This window comes from Dendrobates tinctorius, unplaced genomic scaffold (assembly GCF_039654945.1).
Source record: "Dendrobates tinctorius isolate UK_male_01 unplaced genomic scaffold, ASM3965494v1 ptg000063l, whole genome shotgun sequence".
In the NCBI taxonomy this organism is placed as follows: domain Eukaryota; kingdom Metazoa; phylum Chordata; class Amphibia; order Anura; family Dendrobatidae; genus Dendrobates; species Dendrobates tinctorius.
The window spans coordinates 11367955-11389761 of record NW_027361731.1 but is presented as its reverse complement, the minus strand read 5'-3'; the positions used below and the strand labels follow the sequence as shown (position 1 = coordinate 11389761).

Genomic DNA, 21807 nt, shown 5'->3' with positions numbered 1-21807 from the left:
TGGACTGGTAGGCTACTACCGAAGGTTCATCAAAGGCTTCACCGAAATAGCCACTCCTATGCAGAATCTCCTGGTGGGGCAGTCCAAGAAAAGCAAGCAGAAGAATTCCACATTTGAATGGACTGAGGAGTTGGAGAGGTCCTTCACCAGATTGAAGATGGCCCTCACAGGTGATGAAGTTCTGGCTTACCCAGATTATGACAAACCCTTTGTGTTGTACACGGATGCCAGCAACGTGAGATTAGGAGCAGTACTGTCGCAGGTACAGAATGGAAAAGAGAGAGTGATCTCCTACGCCAGCAGGAAGCTGCGTCCCACAGAGAGGAGCCCTGATAACTACAGTTCTTTCAAGCTGGAGTTCCTTGCAATAGTCTGGGCTGTCACCGAAAGATTCAAGCATTACCTAGCCTCTGCCAAATTTACTATCTTCACGGACAACAATCCGTTGACCCACTTGGACACTGCCAAGCTAGGAGCACTGGAGCAGCGATGGATGGCTCGGTTATCCAATTATGAGTTTACCATCAAGTACCGGGCAGGGCACAAGAATGCCAATGTTGATGCGCTGTCCAGAATGCCTAATCTGCCAGATGCAGGAGAAGACCCTGAGGCTCTTGAAGAGATAGAGTTGCCTCCCTTCCACCGGCCACTTGAGGCCTAGCGTGCTCAAGGAGTGAGAAACAGACGGTCTGGCTTGAAGGAAGTCACCCTGAATCCTTTGTCCCATGATGATTGGGCAGGAGCGCAAGATAGTGACCCTGCAGTCCGCCTGGTGAAGCAGCTGTTGACACAAGCTGACTCACACCTAGTCGAATGCTCCTGAAGAAACTCAGCAGTTGTGGAAGGAAGAGGTCGGCTGTTCATTTATGAAGGGAAGCTGTGTCGGAGAGTATCATTGCCCGCACACATGAGCTGGTCTGGCAGGTGGTAGTCCCAAAGAGAGAAGCACCAATGGTCCTGGAAGCATACCACAATGGAGCTGGACACTTCGGGTGGAAGAAGTTGGAAACATTGCTCCGAGAGAAGTTCTACTGGACTGGCATGAGGAAAGCCATTGAGAGGTGGTGCTGTGTGTGTGGACAGTGTAACCTGCGCAAAAATGATCGAGACAGCCAGAGAGCTCCCCTACAGACAATCATCACCAAACAGCCACTTGAGTTGGTAGCCCTGGACCATGTGAAGTTGGTTCCAAGCCGGTCAGGCTACCTCTATGCCCTTACCATTGTGGACCACTATTCAAGATTCCTGGTAATTGTGCCTGTCAAAGATCAAACTGCCAGGACAGCAGCCAGAGCGTTCTAACTGCATTTCTGTAGGCCACATGAGTACCCTGAGAGAGTGCTTACTGATCAAGGTCCAGCTTTTGAGGCAGAAGTGTTCCATGAGTTCTGCAACTTGTATGGCTGTAAGAAGTTCCGGACAACCCCTTATCACCCACAGACCAACGGCATGTGCGAGAAGATGAGCCAGGTAGTGATTGATTTACTGAAGACATTGCCCTTGGAGGAGAGAAATCTGTGGCCAGAAAAGTTGCCTAATCTGGTAGACCTCTACAACCATATCCCAGTGAACTCTACCAACTGTACTCCAGCATACCTGATGAGAGCAAGACCTGGTAAGCTGCCTATTGACGTGGAAATGGGAGTCCTGCCGCCTGAAGTAACGTCACCAGATGCTGACTGGGACAAGGAGAGGCAGCAGCAGTACAGAAGAGTACAGGAGTGTGTGGAGAAGAGTCTGGCCCAGGCAAGACAGAAGCAGGAGAAGCTTTACAATCAAAATGCACCTGCTGTTCCCTTTTTCGCCCGGAGAACAAGTCTTGAAAAGGAAGAGAAGATTGCCCAAGCTGGATGATCAATGGGAAGCTGAGCCTTATACCATTCTGCCCTCAAACTTTGATAATACTAAAGTATGCCTTGTTAGTAAAGATGGAGGAGAGATCTCAGCAGCGGTATCCAGGGATCATTTGAAGCTATGCCCTGAACAGCTGAAAGAAAAAGGGGAAGACTCAGATAATATCCAACCCGTAGAGGAAGAAAAGACAGTCAGTACAGTGCTTGGGGAGTTCCCTGCGAATTGGACTAAAGTTAATGATGCAATCGTGGTGCCGGTGTTGTTGATCCCCCAAGTGGTAGCACAGGAAGATGAGACTCAAGAAAACTCTGAAGACCAGGAGAATCAGGCAGCAGTTGCCACACCAGCAGAGGAGCCAGAGAACCCTCGCCCTGCCAGTGGTGAACCTGTAGTGCCCATGGTGAGTCCAAGAGTTCACAGACCATCAGGTATCCCTGTGCTACGTAGAACCCCCAGTAGTGTGTCCAGAGCATCACACACTACACCGCTAGTTAGAACCAGATAATCGGTAAGGGCTACTACAGCACCAGTGTTACGCAGATCCACTCGTACCACACAGGGTGTACTACCAGTTAGGTTCCGCATATAAAGTAAATGTGAATATTGAAATTGAATGTAAATATATAATTGTTTTTCAAGTTTTGTGCCTACAGGTAACCTGTAAGAGTTTCCTTTGGAGTTTGCCAGTTTGTTTTATATGGACACTGAACCACAGGACTTGAGTCTGGTCAAAAACTTTCTTGTATATAATTTCACCTTTGGCCAGGAATGGACCATGGACATTGATGCTGGACTTATCATCATAGGACCATTTTTGAGCTCTTGGTTTTTCTACATTTTTCATTTTTAAATCTTGTACAACTATTATTGTTAAATGTTCATATATTGTTTTTCATGGTTTTGTTCAGCCCAGGAGTGCTGACTTGCACTAGGGGGGAATGTGGCGCCCTCAGGAGTATGGTCGCTACGCTGGCTTTGCCTTCCTCCAGGGGAGGGTAATGCCAGGCTTGGAAGCAGTGATGGGCCTCTCCAGCAGTTTACCTAACGCATGCAACACAGTTCCACTCCAGGCCAGCAGGGGGAACTCTGCACCAGGAATTGAGGGGAGGAGTGCTCTCTGAGGGCCAAGAGGAAGGAGTGATCAGTTAGTTGAAGGAGGTCCACGTGTGCAGACGTGTGGAGAGAAGTGGAGGTTGAGCTCCGGGTGCAGAGCTCCCTCACCGCAAGAGCGCAAGAACTGGAGCCTGGTCTACACGGTGGTAAAGATACTAACGGTCCTGCCACAGATACCAGAGGAATAGGAGGCTGTAAATGCCCTGCTCCCATCTAAGACTTGAGGGCACAACAGCAGCTTGGATAGAGAGCCAGGACTCAGGAGAGGAGTCCCCGAGAGAGGCTACAGCTGTCTGCTGTGCAAGTGAGGTTCTGAGAACATCTGTCAGGAGGCATTTCAGAGTAACTAAGTACTGGAGTGCTTCACATTACAAAGCGCTAGGAAGGAGACTGCACAGCCCTTCTGCTGAGAGAGAATCCTGATCTGATTCCAGGCTAACCAGCTCCAATACCACCTGTAATCAGGACCCCGGACTGTCTATATCAAGTAAAGGTACAGAAACTGCAACCGCTGTGTCTTTGTCTGCTTCCTACCCTTCCGACACTGCTACATCACCGTGCCAGCTACACTTACACTGCCCTGGGACTACAGCTCCACCTGTGGGGAGCTACACCATCTTGCTGCACCACACCATCAGTCCCAGTGGATCTGTGTGCAGCGTTGGCCTAACATCATACTTGCAAAACACCACGGGTGTCATCACAAACTATTCCTATAAACTATTCCACAACCCTCCACTTTATTGGGCGCCCAGGGCCACAGACCGGGTCACCGCCACAGCAGCACATCCCCTTGACACCGGACTAGTACCGAGTGCCCCACAGCCCTGGGAGGGCGACCCAGAAAAATACACAGCATTAGCCCAGCATGTGTGGAATGCCATTGAATACAATGGCTTGCTTATTTTATGCGCTTAGTTTTCGTGGCGAAAAAATGCGGCAAAAACGCATAAAATACGCAGGAATTTTGGACATGTGCACACAGCCTAAAGAAACATTAGGCAGCCACTCCCCGCCTGCTCACTGCCTCTTCCCCTCTCATAGCTCCTCCTGGCAACTGCCTGCACCCATGGCCCTGCTCTTATGTGCCGGGGGTTACATGGGGGGACATAGGACATCCATTATACTTTGTACACTCCAGCTGACTTAATGCCACAGCTGACAGGACACAGCGAGGTTATTGGCTGCCACCAATTACAGGGGCCCGGGGGAAGCCGCAGCATCGGTAAACCCCCCACCCACGGGGGTGGACCTTGCATCTCAGCAGGGCGTAGACAGGGTGTCCAGCGGTGCCTAGGTGAGTGCATGTGTTGCGTGGCCACGGCTGCGACTGCTCTCTTCATACCTCCTGCATGCATACTCTTCGGGGTGCCCGGCACAGAGCTGCCAACCTAATGGGCAGCTGCCTGCAGCCCTGGGAGCCCGAACATGTCCGGAGCAATGCACCAGTGCAGCCCCTGCATTCTGCACTGGTCAGAGGGTGAGAGGTGTGCACCTGACCTGGGGGTGCACCGACCACGGGTACTCACCGATATGGTTGTCTTCGATGTGCTCAATCAGCTCGGCCAGGGTGGTAAAGTGGAGTCCACAGGCATTGGAGAAGAAGGAGGCAGCAGCAATGCCTGTCAATCAGTGGCGTAACTACAAAGTTATGGGCCCCGGTGCGAACATTCAAAAGGAGCCCTCCCCAAGCCAAAATACACGCATATATTTGCTCCGTACACCTCGTACACATGCGGCTCCTCTCCGTACACCTCGTACACACGTGGCTCCTCTCCATACACCTCGTACACACGCGGCTCCATTCCGTACACCTTGTACACGCACGGTACACCTCATACACACAAGGCTCTGCTCCGTACACCTCGAACACATGTGGCTCCACTCCATACACCTCGTACATGCATGGCTCCGCTCCGTACACCTTGTACACACGCCGCTCTTCTCTGTACACCTTGTACACGCACGGTACACCTCGTACACACGTGGCTCCGCTCCGTACACCTCGTACACACGTGGCTTCGCTCCGTACACCTCGTTCACACATGGCTCTGCTCCGTACACCACGTACACACGCGGCTTCCATCCGTACACCATGTACACACGCGGCTCCCTTCCGTACACCACGTACACATGCGGCTCCGCTCCGTACACCTCATACACACGCGGCTCTGCTCCGTACACCTCGTACACATGCGGCTCCTCTCCGTACACCACGTACACACGCGGCTTCCATCCGTACACCATGTACACACGCGGCTCCCCTCTGTACACCACGTACACACGAGGCTCCTCTCCGTACACCTTGTACACACGCTGCTCCCATCCGTACACCACATACACACGCAGCTCCGCTCCGTACACCTCGTACACACACGGCTCCGCTCCGTACACCACATACACACGCGGCTCCGCTCTGTACACCTCGTACACACGCGGCTCCGCTCCATACACCGCTACACACGCGGCTCCCCTCCGTACACCTCGTACACACGCAGCTCCGCTCCGTACGCCTTGTACACACACGACTCCGCTCCGTATACCTCGTACACACACGGCTCTGCTATGTCCAAAATTGTACACACATAGCTCTGGTACATCCACCCTGTAAACCTCTCCTGACCTCACACAGAAACGTCCCTCATCCAGCACCATGATGAAGATCGGCACAGCAGAGTTCTGCACACAACGAGGACCCAGATCATATGACCCCTGACTCCTCCCCTCCAGCGACCTCATCACAGGTCCTGTGCTTACAGAAGATTGCAGCCTGCACCCCTGCCTGTCATCATGATGTGGTCATTGAGGTCCCGGTCCGGTGGGGTTGAGAGTGGGAAGCTGGACAGAGATGGAGGGAGAGAGGAGAATGGCAGCCAATTCTGGAGGAGGGAGAGATGGAGAGAGCGAGAGGGGGAGGAGGCACACAGGCGTCGGGAGCGGAGGAGCCAGCTGTATGGAGCAGCTGAGAGGAGGGGGCAGCCAGGACAGAGGAGGGACCCAAACAACCTCCACATCTGGATGGACAGAACCAGTGTCCAGACCAGTGGCAGATTATAATTGGGCAATTGATCCTGGGATGGTGGGCCCCCCCACACCACTGGGCCCTGGGCTACCGCCCAGATTGACCTTATTATAATCTGCCACTGCTCCCGAGTCATAACCATGGATGCTAGTCCCAGGAGCTGGGGGGGCGCATATGGGGGATATGTGGGTCCAGGGGGTATGGACACCATCTGAGCAAGATTACTCATCTAATCTAAAAAGAGCTATTAGCTGTGGAGCGGGCCCTAAGTAGTTTCCTTATGTCCTTACAGGGCCGACACGTCAGGCTTCTCTCAGACAATAAGATAGCTGAGGTTCATTTACTATCTCTTACATCCCTCTATATATAAGGGAAACACAATATCATGGCCAATTTCCTGAGCCGCAACAAGCTCAAACCTAAAACAAGGAGAGTGGGTATTGAACAGGACCATATTCAATCAGACCGTGCACATGTGGGGGCCCCAGAAATAGACTTGTTTGGCAACAGAAAGAACAGGCAACTACATCAGTTTTGTTCTTTGGATCCCAGAGAAAACCCGTACGCAGGGGACGCTCTCCTAATCTCGTGGATCTTTGGCCTGGCCTACGCCTCCCCCCACAGAATCTAATACCAATAGTGCTGGGGAAGATTTGAGAAGACAGGGTTCGTATAATCATGATAGCCCCATTCAGGCCAGAGGACCGTGGTTTCCTTGGCTGAGGAAGAGGTCTGTGACTTGGCCATGGATTCTGCCGGACCTCCCGGATCTCCACTCCCAAGATCCAGTATTCCATCCGCGAGTGTCCAATCTGCATCTAGCGGCTTGGAATTTGAGGGGGCACTACTGAGTGGGTAGAGGTTCTCTCGGAGGCTACTCAACACCCTATTGAAAAGCAGAAAACCTTCCACCACAATTATCTATGTCAGAATTTGGGAAAAAATTCTTGTCGACCTCTGGGGCGGAGGTTGGTCAGAAAATTCTCATTAACCAGATATTGGAATTCCTACAGAAGGGGTTAGAGATGGGTCTAGCCACGAATACGCTTAGAGTCCAAGTTTTGGCCCTAGGGGCACTATACAACTGTAACCTAGCGGGCAATTACTGGATATCCAGATTCATAAAAGCAGTGGCTAGGTCCAGGCCCACCATTAAAAAGAAGCTAGTTCCATGGGAACTGAACTTGGTGCTATAAGCTTTAACAGTAGCCCCATTTGAGCCTATTGATTCTGCCCCCATTAGAATCCTATCCTTTAAAACTGCCCTGCTGGTTGCACTACTGTCTGCTAGAAGGGTTAGTGATCTGCAGGCTCTCTCTAGACTACCCCCGTATACTCAGTTTAGGGAAGAAAGAGTCATACTAAAACCAAACCCCTTGTATCTGCCCGAGGTTGCTTCAAAGTTTCACAGATTACAAGAGATAGTCCTTCCCTCCTTCTGCCCAAATCCTGCTAGCCAGTCAGAGAGAAAACTTCATTCCCTAGATGTAAGAAGGTGTCTCCTTAGCTATGTTTCGGCCACAGATCCATGGGAAAAGGACAATTCCCTTTTTGTATCCTTTCAGGGAGTTAGGAAAGGATTTAGAGTGTCCAAAAACACTTTAGCCAGGTGGATTAGGGAGGCAATTTCTTTGGCTTATACAACAGGTGGTGCAGAAATCCCGGAAGGTATAGGAGCTGTGATAAAACACTCCGGGATCGGTTTTGCTGGGGTCAAAGGTCACGTGCGTTCAGCATGAAACTCAGGCGCAGAGCTGGGATTCGGGTGTAACTGACCCTGGGTCAGGTTTATTAACGGTGAAAGCAATGCAAAAGGAAATAAAACATAAAACAAATCCTTGCCTGTCCAGCACTAACTAAACAATGGACACCCTAACTACCAACTGGCGGGCTTCTCCCGTCCAGCCAAACCACAGTTGCAGTGGGCACTGCTTTCACTCACGTGTGCCTCTCACACTGACAGGCTCTCTGTGTTCCCAGGCTGAGACACTCACACAACCACCTGGCATCCTTTTATATCCACCTCCCATTATTCATTAGCAAGCAGGTGCGATACTGACCAGACTAGGCCACATAGGAAAGGAATCTGGGCGAGATATACCTGCCCTCATCCACTATTCCCACATGACTCTCACAGAGCACACTCCACTCGGGCCATGGCAACATCCTGGGCAGAAAGTTCGGAAGTATCCATTGAGGACATATGTAAGGCAGCTACGTGGTCTTCTCCATCCACGTTCTTTAACCACTATAGATTGGATTTAGGTGATTCCTCCGATCTCACGTTTGGGAGAAAGGTGCTTGAGGCAGCTGTCCCTCCCTAAGCTCTTTTCATCTCTGTAAATCTCTTGAGGTGCTGTAATGGAGACTGAATACTTACCGGTAGCAGTGTTTTTTCAGGAGCCCATGACAGCACGTTTGCATTCCCTCCCTTTTTTCACGTATGGATAAGCACCTTTCTTTCGTGAGTTAGTCCTTAGTCATGGGGGTGAAGAATATTTAGTTTGGATATATATTCATAAATTGCTACTAACCAGGGAGGTCCTCTCATGTTCTGTAATCCAACTGAGGCGGGAGAGAGGGCCGCCCTTTTTATGTCTGTAGGTTTCCTATCCCTGAAGGGCGGATCCCCTCTCTCGTGGTGCTGTCATGGGCTCCTGAAAAAACACTGCTACCAGTAAGTAGCTAAACATTTCAGGCCTTTCGGCGCTCCTTTCAGAAGGGCCAGAAGTTCAGAAGACCGCAATATAGAGATCGAGACAGAAACAACTCTGACAAGCCATCCCAGGGATTGAGAGGCTTCTACTTCAGCAAGCCCTTCCGAGAGACCAAAAAATTCTCCCAGTGACTGTCCTTCTCAGGTGAGAGGGAGGCTCTCTCCCTTCCTCCCAGCCTGGGAGAGGATTTCGTTCAGCACCTGGATCTGACAAATCGTGTGATCGGGTCTGGAGATGAGATTCCACAACTGGCCGCCACAAAGATATATGCAGTCTGGAAGAGGAAGTAATCTCGCTTCTGGACAAACATGTCCTGGAAGAGGTTCCGGTGAAGGAAAGAAAGGAAGGTTTTTACTCCCCTCTATTTCTTATAAAAAAGCCGGACAATTCCTGGAGGACGATTATAAATCTGAAGGGCTTCAACAGGTATTTGATAATTTCATCATTCAAGATGGAGACGATAAGATCAGCAGTGAAGCTCCTCTTTCCTTAGTGTTATATGGCAGTCCTGGACCTCAAGGACGCTTTATTATCATGTACCGATCCGGCAGCAGGATCGCAGGTTTCTCAGGGAAACAGTACGGATGGGGTCACAGTTACATCACTTTCAGAACAGGGCTCTGCTCTTTGGATTAACAATAGCCCCTTGAGTATTCACAAAGTTGATTTCAGAGGTCACAGCGCTTGTCAGAGCAAAAGATACTCTGATAACACCATATCATCAAATTGATGTCCAAAGAATATATACAAAAGAATGTCACTTCAACTCAGAATATATAGCAAATCCTTACTTATAATAAAGAGGAGAAAATGAAGAGATCCATAAAATAATTATTTTATTTAAGATTCAAAAATATAAAAACCAGACAAGGTACAAACAATTCAGCAAAATGCCTCAAGAAAGGCGAGATAGCAAACACATATAAATCCCCCCAAAATGCTCATATTATTAATAATTACTTGAGGGCTAGGAAATATATAAAAATACCTCCCAAAACCTACATAGCCTGTACTACCATAGATCATATGTGTACAGTAAATAAATTATAAAATGCATAATGCAAATATAAATAACTGGAATATATCAATGTGTCAATGGTAAAAAGAGGCAAAATACCGTAGATCTTAGTGCAGATACAGATATATCAATAGGCCAATGGTAAACAAGGCATAATAGATCCTAGCCAAGGGAGACAAAAGACCAAGTATAAATGCCACAATTAGAATAATAATAGAAAGTGTTAACACCAAATAAGCCTTAGAATAGGAGAGCGATTCACCTTATGTGGAGCTTTCATCCCGTCCTGTAACCCCGACGCGCATTTCACAGCTAGGCTTCTTCCCCCAGGCACTAAGATCTATTTTGCCCTTTTTCACCATTGGCACATTGATATATTCAAGTTATTTATACCCCATCCCAGACTGACTGACCTCAAATCCTACACTTTCCCTCTCTTCTGTATCATCTCTCTCCACCCGCCTCCCAGCACATCTCGCATTAGGAAGCAGGGTTCCATGAGGGGTGCTCTGCTAACCCCCAGCCTGAATCGGTTAGGTGGCCCCACTGAACTATCCTGTGTGTGGAATGCAGGTGTGGAGCGTGGTCAGGAGTTCCCACCTTACCTGGATGGTGGGGCACTACACCTTAGGAGAAGGTGCAGTACCTGTGTGGCGACTGAAGCCTCAGGGGCGCCACATACCCCCCCGTTAAACACAGCACGTCTACGGGCTGTAAGACAACAAAAGGTACAGTAAGGAACACACAAAAATTTTACATGCTGTCTAACAATACTTATCTAATCTTCCTATTATAGAAGGCACATTTCTTAAACGTTACAAACAGGCTAACTTCCAATCTAAATATCAAAAGTTTGCTTAAGTGCAATTCTCAATTCAAAGTGCTATATTCAACACATTTTCTTTATTACATTTTCTATCAATTATTCTCTTTTCCTTTTTCTCTTTCTTTCTTTCTACTGGATGCAAGACAGTGACCATCTACACTTGGCCTGTCACCTGTCTCTTTCAATTCTTCAGTCTTTATTCAATTCTCACATTCTATCTCAAAATTTTTCTAATTCTCTGTATCAAATATTCTATAAAAGACATTTACTTTTCATAAGACACAACATTATCAAATACGTTATCATAAAACATTCAAAATTCTTGTAAGGTGCTGAACACTGCTCCCAGCCGGGATTTCTTGCAGTGTCCCTTGAGGTAGACTTCATTCTTCGAAAAGTGTCCATGCAAAAACATTATCTTCGCAAAGAGCCTTTGTATGTAAAACCAAGAAAGGGCACCTAAAGAGGTGCAAACTATTTACAAGAAAGTTTTGGATCATAGAGCGTTCATGATTTCCTCAGTTCCATTTTAGAAAAACACTGCCAATCAAAACAGGCAACAAAAGTGCTACCGTAAAAACATGATAGCAAAAATAGAAAAAGGCACAACTGGTGCAAAAAAAACCCCTCCTGGGTACGAGATTTGAAATTATTTTTAGCTTCTCTTCCTCTGCTTCGGCTCCCTCGGCTGCATACAACTCCTCCGGTATCAGCGGCAGAGAAGGGACAGAGTACGCTGCTGGTGGCATGGCAGCAGCTCCAAGCTCCATGGGGTCTGCCAGGAAAAGATCCGGTGCAGCAGCGGCGGGTACCGGTGTCGCGGGTACCGCAGGTGTAGGCCCCTCCTGGGTGCGCTGCCGGCTCAGTCTCCCCAAGGCCTCCTGCCTCAGCCGCAGCCGGGTGGTTAGTTCCATAATTTCCTCGGCTAATTGCCGGCAGTTCATTCCGGAATCAGGGCTGGAGCCGTCAGCCATGGCGCTGGGGAGATTCAGTTCCCCGTGATCCGCAGGCCTCCTTCCCTTGCTCTCCAAGATGGCGTTCTGGCGCTCTTCTTCTTGCTCCACCCTTCTGCTCGCCACTGGCTTTCTCTGCCCCTCCTTCGAGGGGCGACATCTTCTTCCCGCGCCTCCATACCAAGCCAGTATACGAACCCCTCGGGGGGTGGGCCATGCATCTGTCACATAGTAATTCAGGCAGGGATGACCCAAGACTCTTCGCGGTCTTTTCTTAGGACCTCCCATCTCTTCACGGCCTTCTTCTCCGCGCCAGCGCCCATTTCTAATGTCCATTTTACAGTCTATTAAATTTGGTCTTCTGCACATTTTCAAAAGTTGTAAATCTAAGGCACACAGAACCCGACAACATCGGGTCTCGTCATCCTGTTCGTGACGTCAAAATTGGGTCGCCCCTCGCGGCGCCGCACACTCAGGGCTGCGGGATTACTCGGTACCGGACCGGTGTCAGGCGGGAACGTGTCACAGCAGCGGTGACCCGGTCCGTGGCCCTGGGCGCCCAATATCAATGGCGGTGATGTTAATGGTGTTAGAGTTTATTAGTGTAGTTCGTGATGCCACCCGTGGTGTTTGGCAAGTAAGATGTTCAGCCAACGCTGCATACAGATCCGCTGGGACTGATGGTGTGGTGCAGCAAAGATGGTGTAGCTCCCCACAGGTAGAGCTGTAGTCCCAGGGCAGTGTAGGTGCAATGGATGTGGAGAGGCGCAGACTGGTAGGGATGATGGTACCCAGATGTAGCGGTGCGGGAATAACTGGAGGACACCAGAGTATGCGGTTCCAAAGCTTTACTCACTGCCTGCCTGCTTTTTCACCACTGCCTGCCTCCGTACTGTGTTCTCCAGGTCAGGGCTCCAGCCAACCTCCAGGCAGGATAGGATTCTCCCTTCCACACTCCGCCAACATGTACCTTACTGAACGACTCCTCCAATGCGCCTTTAGGTGCGAAACACTCCAGTACTTAGTTACCCTGGAATGCCTCTCTCTATGTGTTCCTAGTCTTTACTTGTATGACAGACAGCTGTAGCCTCTATCGGGGACTCCTCTCAGAGTCCTGGCTCGCAAATCGGCTGCTGTTGTGTCCCAAGTCTATGATGGGAGCAAGGCGTTAGCAGCTCACTACTCCGACGGTGTCTGTTGCCGGACATAAAGTTCCAATCAACCTCGGGGACCGGGCCCCGGCCTTTGCGCTCTGGACAGGAAGGGTTCTCTCTCTTTCTCAACCTGCTTTCCACCGTCCTTCTATTCTCCTTCATTACGATCTGTTCTATCTCTCTTATGGAATCTGTAGTCTTCAGTCTATGTCTCTTTCTCCTTCTCTTCCCTGAGGAGCTCGTTCCACTAAGACCAGTCCTCAGCCTCTCCTGACTGTCTTCCTCCGCCTTGAGCCTCTCTCAGGCTGACCTGCTGTTAGCCTGCTCTCTCTCTCTCAGACCCTCGTCTGACCGACCTTCTCTGGGACTCACCCCAGACTGACTGACCTCAAATCCTACGCTTTCCCTCTCTTTTGTATCATCTCTCTCCACCCGCCTCCCAGCACATCTCGTGTTACGAAGCAGGGTTCCACGAGGGGTGCACTGCTAACCCCCAGCCTGAAGCGGTTAGGTGGCCCCACTGAACTATCCTGTGTGTGGAATGCAGGTGTGGAGCATGGTGAGGAGTTCCCACCATACCTGGATGGTGGAGCACTACACCTTAGGAGAAGCTGCAGTACCTCTTTGGTAACTGAAGCCTCCAGGCGCCACAGTGGCAGCGAGAGACCAGCGATCAGCGACGCTGGACGCTGGTTTCTAATGTAAACGGCGGGCATCCAGGAGCTCCTCCAGAGTATGTGAGTGTCTTAATATGTTGTCCAGGTCAATTACCATAAATCTACTCACCAGTGAGAAAAAAATACAATTTATGAAATTTTCAAAGACTGCTGGAGCATTGGTTATCCAGAATGGCATCACCAAATTATATATATGACCATTTACCTACAGATAAATTGGTCAAACAGGTCAGGTGTAAGGGGTAAAGGATAGGGACTGTGAACCGTGATTTTATTAAAGGGAATCTGTCACCTATTTTTTGGCATATAAGCTGCGGCCACCGCCATCAGGGGCTTATCTACAGCATTCTGTAATGCATTCTGTAATGCTGTAGATAAGCCCCGATGTAACCTGAAAGATAAGAAAAACGAGTTACAGTAGACTATACTCACCCAGGGACGGTCCTGTCCGGCGCCTCCCATCTTCTAGCGTTGACGTCCTCTTCTTTGCTTCCCGTCACGGCTCCGGCGTACTGCTCTGCCCTGTTGAGGGCAGAGCAGAGTACTGCAGTGCGCAAGTGACGGACCTCTCTGATCTTTCCCAACAGGGCAGAGCAGTATGCCCGGGCCAGAGCCGCGACGGGAAGCAAAGAAGATGATGTCATCGCTAGAAGATGGAAGGCACCGGACCGCGACACCCATCGGACCCGGACAGCCCCTGGATGAGTGTAATATTTCTCGTTTTTCTTATCTTTCAGGTTACATCGGGGCTTAGCTACAGCATTACATAATGCATTACAGAATGCTGTAGATAAGCCCCTGATGGCGGTGGCCGCAGCTTATAGGGCTACAAATAGGTGACAGATTCCCTCTAAAATCCAAGAACAGACGCAGCCCTCCATCCTTTTACCAAAAAACCCCTCGGTGACTGGAGAGGTGGATGGCCGAATATGAGCCTCAGCCGGACTCTGGAAGGGGTTAAATAAACGAGATTTCGGCATTTTAGCTCCTGGAGGGGAGTCGATAGCACAATCATATGCCGCCATATAGTAGCCGTCCGGTAACTGGTGATAATTCCCTCATGTGTGGGGTCTATTTCCCTCCAGAGAAATCACACGTTACATTCCACACACAACACTGTGTAGAAAAGGCGGCGCGGGGTAATTGTGCCAGTAGTGAGGGGGAATAATGGCGGGAAGGTCACTGACTGAGGAGAAGTCTCCATGTAGCGTCAGCACTCCGGAGATCATGTGACCCCTGACTCCTCCCCCCCTGTGACCTCATCACAGGTCCTGTGCGCACACAGCAGCCATATATGTGGAGTGCGGCTCTGCGGGTGGAGATCGGTGCCGGAGGCTCCATTATTCTCTATGTGGAGTGTGGCTCTGCGGGTGGAGGTCGGTGCTGGAGGCTCCATTATTCTCTATGTGGAGTGCGGCTCTGCGGGTGGAGGTCGGTGCTGGAGGCTCCATTATTCTCTATGTGGAGTGCGGCTCTGCGGGTGGAGGTCGGTGCTGGAGGCTCCATTACTCTCTATGTGGAGTGCGGCTCTGCGGGTGGAGGTCGGTGCTGGAGGCTCCATTATTCTCTATGTGGAGTGCGGCTCTGCGGGTGGAGGTCGGTGCTGGAGGCTCCATTATTCTCTATGTGGAGTGCGGCTCTGCGGGTGGAGGTCAGTGCTGGAGGCTCCATTATTCTCTATGTGGAGTGCGGCTCTGCGGGTGGAGGTCGGTGCTGGAGGCTCCATTATTCTCTATGTGGAGTGATGCTCTGCGGGTGGAGGTCGGTGCTGGAGGCTCCATTATTCTCTATGTGGAGTGATGCTCTGCGGGTGGAGGTCGGTGCTGGAGGCTCCATTATTCTCTATGTGGAGTGATGCTCTGCGGGTGGAGGTCGGTGCCGGAGGCTCCATTATTCTCTATGTGGAGTGCGGCTCTGCGGGTGGAGGTAGGTGCTGGAGGCTCCATTATTCTCTATGTGGAGTGCGGCTCTGCGGGTGGAGGTCGGTGCTGGAGGCTCCATTATTCTCTATGTGGAGTGCGGCTCTGCGGGTGGAGGTCGGTGCTGGAGGCTCCATTATTCTCTATGTGGAGTGCGGCTCTGCGGGTGGAGGTCGGTGCTGGAGGCTCCATTATTCTCTATGTGGAGTGATGCTCTGCGGGTGGAGGTCGGTGCTGGAGGCTCCATTATTCTCTATGTGGAGTGCGGCTCTGCGGGTGGAGGTCGGTGCTGGAGGCTCCATTATTCTCTATGTGGAGTGCGGCTCTGCGGGTGGAGGTCGGTGCTGGAGGCTCCATTATTCTCTATGTGGAGTGCGGCTCTGCGGGTGGAGGTCGGTGCTGGAGGCTCCATTATTCTCTATGTGGAGTGCGGCTCTGCGGGTGGAGGTCGGTGCTGGAGGCTCCATTATTCTCTATGTGGAGTGATGCTCTGCGGGTGGAGGTCGGTGCTGGAGGCTCCATTATTCTCTATGTGGAGTGCGGCTCTGCGGGTGGAGATCGGTGCCGGAGGCTCCATTATTCTCTATGTGGAGTGTGGCTCTGCGGGTGGAGGTCGGTGCTGGAGGCTCCATTATTCTCTATGTGGAGTGCGGCTCTGCGGGTGGAGGTCGGTGCTGGAGGCTCCATTATTCTCTATGTGGAGTGCGGCTCTGCGGGTGGAGGTCGGTGCTGGAGGCTCCATTATTCTCTATGTGGAGTGCGGCTCTGCGGGTGGAGGTCGGTGCTGGAGGCTCCATTATTCTCTATGTGGAGTGCGGCTCTGCGGGTGGAGGTCGGTGCTGGAGGCTCCATTATTCTCTATGTGGAGTGCGGCTCTGCGGGTGGAGGTCGGTGCTGGAGGCTCCATTATTCTCTATGTGGAGTGCGGCTCTGCGGGTGGAGGTCGGTGCTGGAGGCTCCATTATTCTCTATGTGGAGTGCGGCTCTGCGGGTGGAGGTCAGTGCTGGAGGCTCCATTATTCTCTATGTGGAGTGCGGCTCTGCGGGTGGAGGTCGGTGCTGGAGGCTCCATTACTCTCTATGTGGAGTGCGGCTCTGCGGGTGGAGGTCGGTGCTGGAGGCTCCATTATTCTCTATGTGGAGTGCGGCTCTGCGGGTGGAGGTCGGTGCTGGAGGCTCCATTATTCTCTATGTGGAGTGCGGCTCTGCGGGTGGAGGTCAGTGCTGGAGGCTCCATTATTCTCTATGTGGAGTGCGGCTCTGCGGGTGGAGGTCGGTGCTGGAGGCTCCATTATTCTCTATGTGGAGTGATGCTCTGCGGGTGGAGGTCGGTGCTGGAGGCTCCATTATTCTCTATGTGGAGTGATGCTCTGCGGGTGGAGGTCGGTGCTGGAGGCTCCATTATTCTCTATGTGGAGTGATGCTCTGCGGGTGGAGGTCGGTGCCGGAGGCTCCATTATTCTCTATGTGGAGTGCGGCTCTGCGGGTGGAGGTAGGTGCTGGAGGCTCCATTATTCTCTATGTGGAGTGCGGCTCTGCGGGTGGAGGTCGGTGCTGGAGGCTCCATTATTCTCTATGTGGAGTGCGGCTCTGCGGGTGGAGGTCGGTGCTGGAGGCTCCATTATTCTCTATGTGGAGTGCGGCTCTGCGGGTGGAGGTCGGTGCTGGAGGCTCCATTATTCTCTATGTGGAGTGATGCTCTGCGGGTGGAGGTCGGTGCTGGAGGCTCCATTATTCTCTATGTGGAGTGCGGCTCTGCGGGTGGAGGTCGGTGCTGGAGGCTCCATTATTCTCTATGTGGAGTGCGGCTCTGCGGGTGGAGGTCGGTGCTGGAGGCTCCATTATTCTCTATGTGGAGTGCGGCTCTGCGGGTGGAGGTCGGTGCTGGAGGCTCCATTATTCTCTATGTGGAGTGCGGCTCTGCGGGTGGAGGTCGGTGCTGGAGGCTCCATTATTCTCTATGTGGAGTGATGCTCTGCGGGTGGAGGTCGGTGCTGGAGGCTCCATTATTCTCTATGTGGAGTGCGGCTCTGCGGGTGGAGGTCGGTGCTGGAGGCTCCATTATTCTCTATGTGGAGTGCGGCTCTGCGGGTGGAGGTCGGTGCTGGAGGCTCCATTATTCTCTATGTGGAGTGCGGCTCTGCGGGTGGAGGTCGGTGCTGGAGGCTCCATTATTCTCTATGTGGAGTGCGGCTCTGCGGGTGGAGGTCGGTGCTGGAGGCTCCATTATTCTCTATGTGGAGTGATGCTCTGCGGGTGGAGGTCGGTGCTGGAGGCTCCATTATTCTCTATGTGGAGTGATGCTCTGCGGGTGGAGGTCGGTGCTGGAGGCTCCATTATTCTCTATGTGGAGTGATGCTCTGCGGGTGGAGGTCGGTGCCGGAGGCTCCATTATTCTCTGTGGAGTGCGGCTCTGCGGGTGGAGGTAGGTGCTGGAGGCTCCATTATTCTCTATGTGGAGTGCGGCTCTGCGGGTGGAGGTCGGTGCTGGAGGCTCCATTATTCTCTATGTGGAGTGATGCTCTGCGGGTGGAGGTCGGTGCTGGAGGCTCCATTATTCTCTATGTGGAGTGCGGCTCTGCGGGTGGAGGTCGGTGCTGGAGGCTCCATTATTCTCTATGTGGAGTGCGGCTCTGCGGGTGGAGGTCAGTGCTGGAGGCTCCATTATTCTCTATGTGGAGTGCGGCTCTGCGGGTGGAGGTCAGTGCTGGAGGCTCCATTATTCTCTATGTGGAGTGCGGCTCTGCGGGTGGAGGTCGGTGCTGGAGGCTCCATTATTCTCTATGTGGAGTGATGCTCTGCGGGTGGAGGTCGGTGCTGGAGGCTCCATTATTCTCTATGTGGAGTGATGCTCTGCGGGTGGAGGTCGGTGCTGGAGGCTCCATTATTCTCTATGTGGAGTGTGGCTCTGCGGGTGGAGGTCGGTGCTGGAGGCTCCATTATTCTCTATGTGGAGTGCGGCTCTGCGGGTGGAGGTCGGTGCTGGAGGCTCCATTATTCTCTATGTGGAGTGCGGGTGGAGGTCGGTGCTGGAGGCTCCATTATTCTCTATGTGGAGTGTGGCTCTGCGGGTGGAGGTCGGTGCTGGAGGCTCCATTATTCTCTATGTGGAGTGCGGCTCTGCGGGTGGAGGTCGGTGCTGGAGGCTCCATTATTCTCTATGTGGAGTGCGGCTCTGCGGGTGGAGGTCGGTGCTGGAGGCTCCATTATTCTCTATGTGGAGTGATGCTCTGCGGGTGGAGGTCGGTGCTGGAGGCTCCATTATTCTCTATGTGGAGTGCGGCTCTGCGGGTGGAGGTCGGTGCTGGAGGCTCCATTGTTCTCTATGTGGAGTGCGGCTCTGCGGGTGGAGGTCGGTGCTGGAGGCTCCATTATTCTCTATGTGGAGTGCGGCTCTGCGGGTGGAGGTCAGTGCTGGAGGCTCCATTATTCTCTATGTGGAGTGCGGCTCTGCGGGTGGAGGTCGGTGCTGGAGGCTCCATTATTCTCTATGTGGAGTGATGCTCTGCGGGTGGAGGTCGGTGCTGGAGGCTCCATTATTCTCTATGTGGAGTGATGCTCTGCGGGTGGAGGTCGGTGCTGGAGGCTCCATTATTCTCTATGTGGAGTGATGCTCTGCGGGTGGAGGTCGGTGCCGGAGGCTCCATTATTCTCTATGTGGAGTGCGGCTCTGCGGGTGGAGGTCGGTGCTGGAGGCTCCATTATTCTCTATGTGGAGTGCGGCTCTGCGGGTGGAGGTCAGTGCTGGAGGCTCCATTATTCTCTATGTGGAGTGCGGCTCTGCGGGTGGAGGTCAGTGCTGGAGGCTCCATTATTCTCTATGTGGAGTGCGGCTCTGCGGGTGGAGGTCGGTGCTGGAGGCTCCATTATTCTCTATGTGGAGTGCGGCTCTGCGGGTGGAGGTCGGTGCTGGAGGCTCCATTATTCTCTATGTGGAGTGCGGGTGGAGGTCAGTGCTGGAGGCTCCATTATTCTCTATGTGGAGTGTGGCTCTGCGGGTGGAGGTCGGTGCTGGAGGCTCCATTATTCTCTATGTGGAGTGCGGCTCTGCGGGTGGAGGTCGGTGCTGGAGGCTCCATTATTCTCTATGTGGAGTGCGGCTCTGCGGGTGGAGGTCGGTGCTGGAGGCTCCATTATTCTCTATGTGGAGTGATGCTCTGCGGGTGGAGGTCGGTGCTGGAGGCTCCATTATTCTCTATGTGGAGTGCGGCTCTGCGGGTGGAGGTCGGTGCTGGAGGCTCCATTATTCTCTATGTGGAGTGCGGCTCTGCGGGTGGAGGTCAGTGCTGGAGGCTCCATTATTCTCTATGTGGAGTGCGGCTCTGCGGGTGGAGGTCAGTGCTGGAGGCTCCATTATTCTCTATGTGGAGTGCGGCTCTGCGGGTGGAGGTCGGTGCTGGAGGCTCCATTATTCTCTATGTGGAGTGATGCTCTGCGGGTGGAGGTCGGTGCTGGAGGCTCCATTATTCTCTATGTGGAGTGATGCTCTGCGGGTGGAGGTCGGTGCTGGAGGCTCCATTATTCTCTATGTGGAGTGTGGCTCTGCGGGTGGAGGTCGGTGCTGGAGGCTCCATTATTCTCTATGTGGAGTGCGGCTCTGCGGGTGGAGGTCGGTGCTGGAGGCTCCATTATTCTCTATGTGGAGTGCGGCTCTGCGGGTGGAGGTCAGTGCTGGAGGCTCCATTATTCTCTATGTGGAGTGCGGCTCTGCGGGTGGAGGTCGGTGCCGGAGGCTCCATTATTCTCTATGTGGAGTGCGGCTCTGCGGGTGGAGGTAGGTGCTGGAGATTCCCCATTACTGAGCGCGGGGGGGACATTAACCCCTTCAGCACAGAGACTTTTTGGGGGGGTTTGTTGCCACTTTGTAAGAATCACTAGCTGAAGAGCCCGGCGTTGCCCGGACATAGTAACTTACTGTGGTTAGTTATAACAAATTATAACGATTATCCTCCATCCCATAGTCCAGTGCCCATATACCCCTCATACATATCCACCATCCCAGTAGCGTAGCTGCCAGGGGGGCAGAGGGTGCAGTTGCCCCGGGCCCCTTGCTGTAGGGGCCCACCCAGAGCTACTGGCACTGGGTGTACCACCTGAGTTGTAATCAGTGTTACCGGTTATGGGCCCACTCAGATTTTTGCCCCTCTCCCTGAGCTGAAGCCCTAGCTATGCCTCTGCTCCATCTTATAGTCCAGTGCCCATATACCCATCACACATTCTCCTCCCCATAGTCCAGTGTCCATATACCATCATACATATCCTCCATCATATAGTCCTGTGCACATATACCATCATACATATCCTTCATCCCATAGTCCCATGCCCATATACCCATCACACATCCTCCATCCCATAGTCCTGTGCCCATATACCATCACACATCCTCCATCCCATAGTCCCATGCCCATATACCCATCACACATATTCTCTATCCCATAGTCCCATGCCCATATACCCATCATACATATCCTCCATCCCATAGTCCAGTGCCCATATACCCATCACACATATCCTCCATCCCATAGTCCCATGCCCATATACCCATCATACATATTCTCCATCCCATAGTCCAGTGTCTATATACCCATCACACATCCTCCATCCCATAGTCCCGAGCTGGGTGGCGCTAAACAGGGAATTCCTGGAGATGTGCTGTAATGTAACCTGGCAGTGCTGCTCTGTGTGCGGCCGCTGATGTGATTTTCTACGCTGGTAAAAATAGAGCCTGGCAGTAATAGAGGAGGGGGGATTCATTTCTATCATGTGCTCTCTGCTCCTTTCTGGGGGGCAGACAATGGCTGAGAGCTTATGTTCCCGGGGATGCTAGATTTCTCTCACCCGGTCAGTGTCTGCTGAGGTGTTGTGGAGTGGGAAAACTGTTGCTCATAGCAACCAATCACGCTCAGCTTCTTTTAAACAGCTCTGGTGAAAAGAAAGATGCTTAGAGATTAGGTGGGGCTATGTGGAGTGGGCGTAGCTGATAAACACATACATGCATATATATATATATATATATATATATATACGCACTTTTTTGTTCTGTTTCCTATAATAGATACATACGACCCAACTATGGAAGACAGGAGAGGTGGGTGGAGCTTAGGTTGCACTAGAGAGCGGGAGAACTGATAGGAAGTCAGGATCAGTTCCCCAGAGAGGGATGGAGTGAGAGGACATATATGCAGCAGCTCCCTGTGAGCTGGAGCTGCTGGGAAGGAAAGGAGCAGAGGGTGAACTGTCGTGGAGCGGGGGCACCTTTCCACTGACCAGTAGGGTGCCAACCACCGCTGATAGGAAGGTACACCGTTACAGGGAACAGGTAGTTAGGTGCTCATTTGTTCTGCACATGTCACTTTATTGTCTTTGTCAATTGCTCTGTTTTTGCAATTTTATTCTATTGTTGCCTACGCAACTACTACTTTTTTGGCAATTCCTATACACTCCTTTCCTGGTTATTTGAGTGATCGCATGCTGCACTTATCCAGGGTCATCTAGGAGATTTAGGGTACAGCCGTCGTTGAGCGGGGGCGCCAATCTCGATTATGTTTAGGGTG

The 21807-nt window shown here is 52.0% G+C and overlaps 1 protein-coding gene across 5 annotated transcripts in view; it reads left to right on the top strand.

Moving 5' to 3' along the window:
• Window positions 1-21807, top strand: part of LOC141094197 (uncharacterized) — a 124507-nt gene that overhangs the window by 76239 nt on the left and 26461 nt on the right. The gene's annotated exons all lie outside the window — the stretch shown is intronic.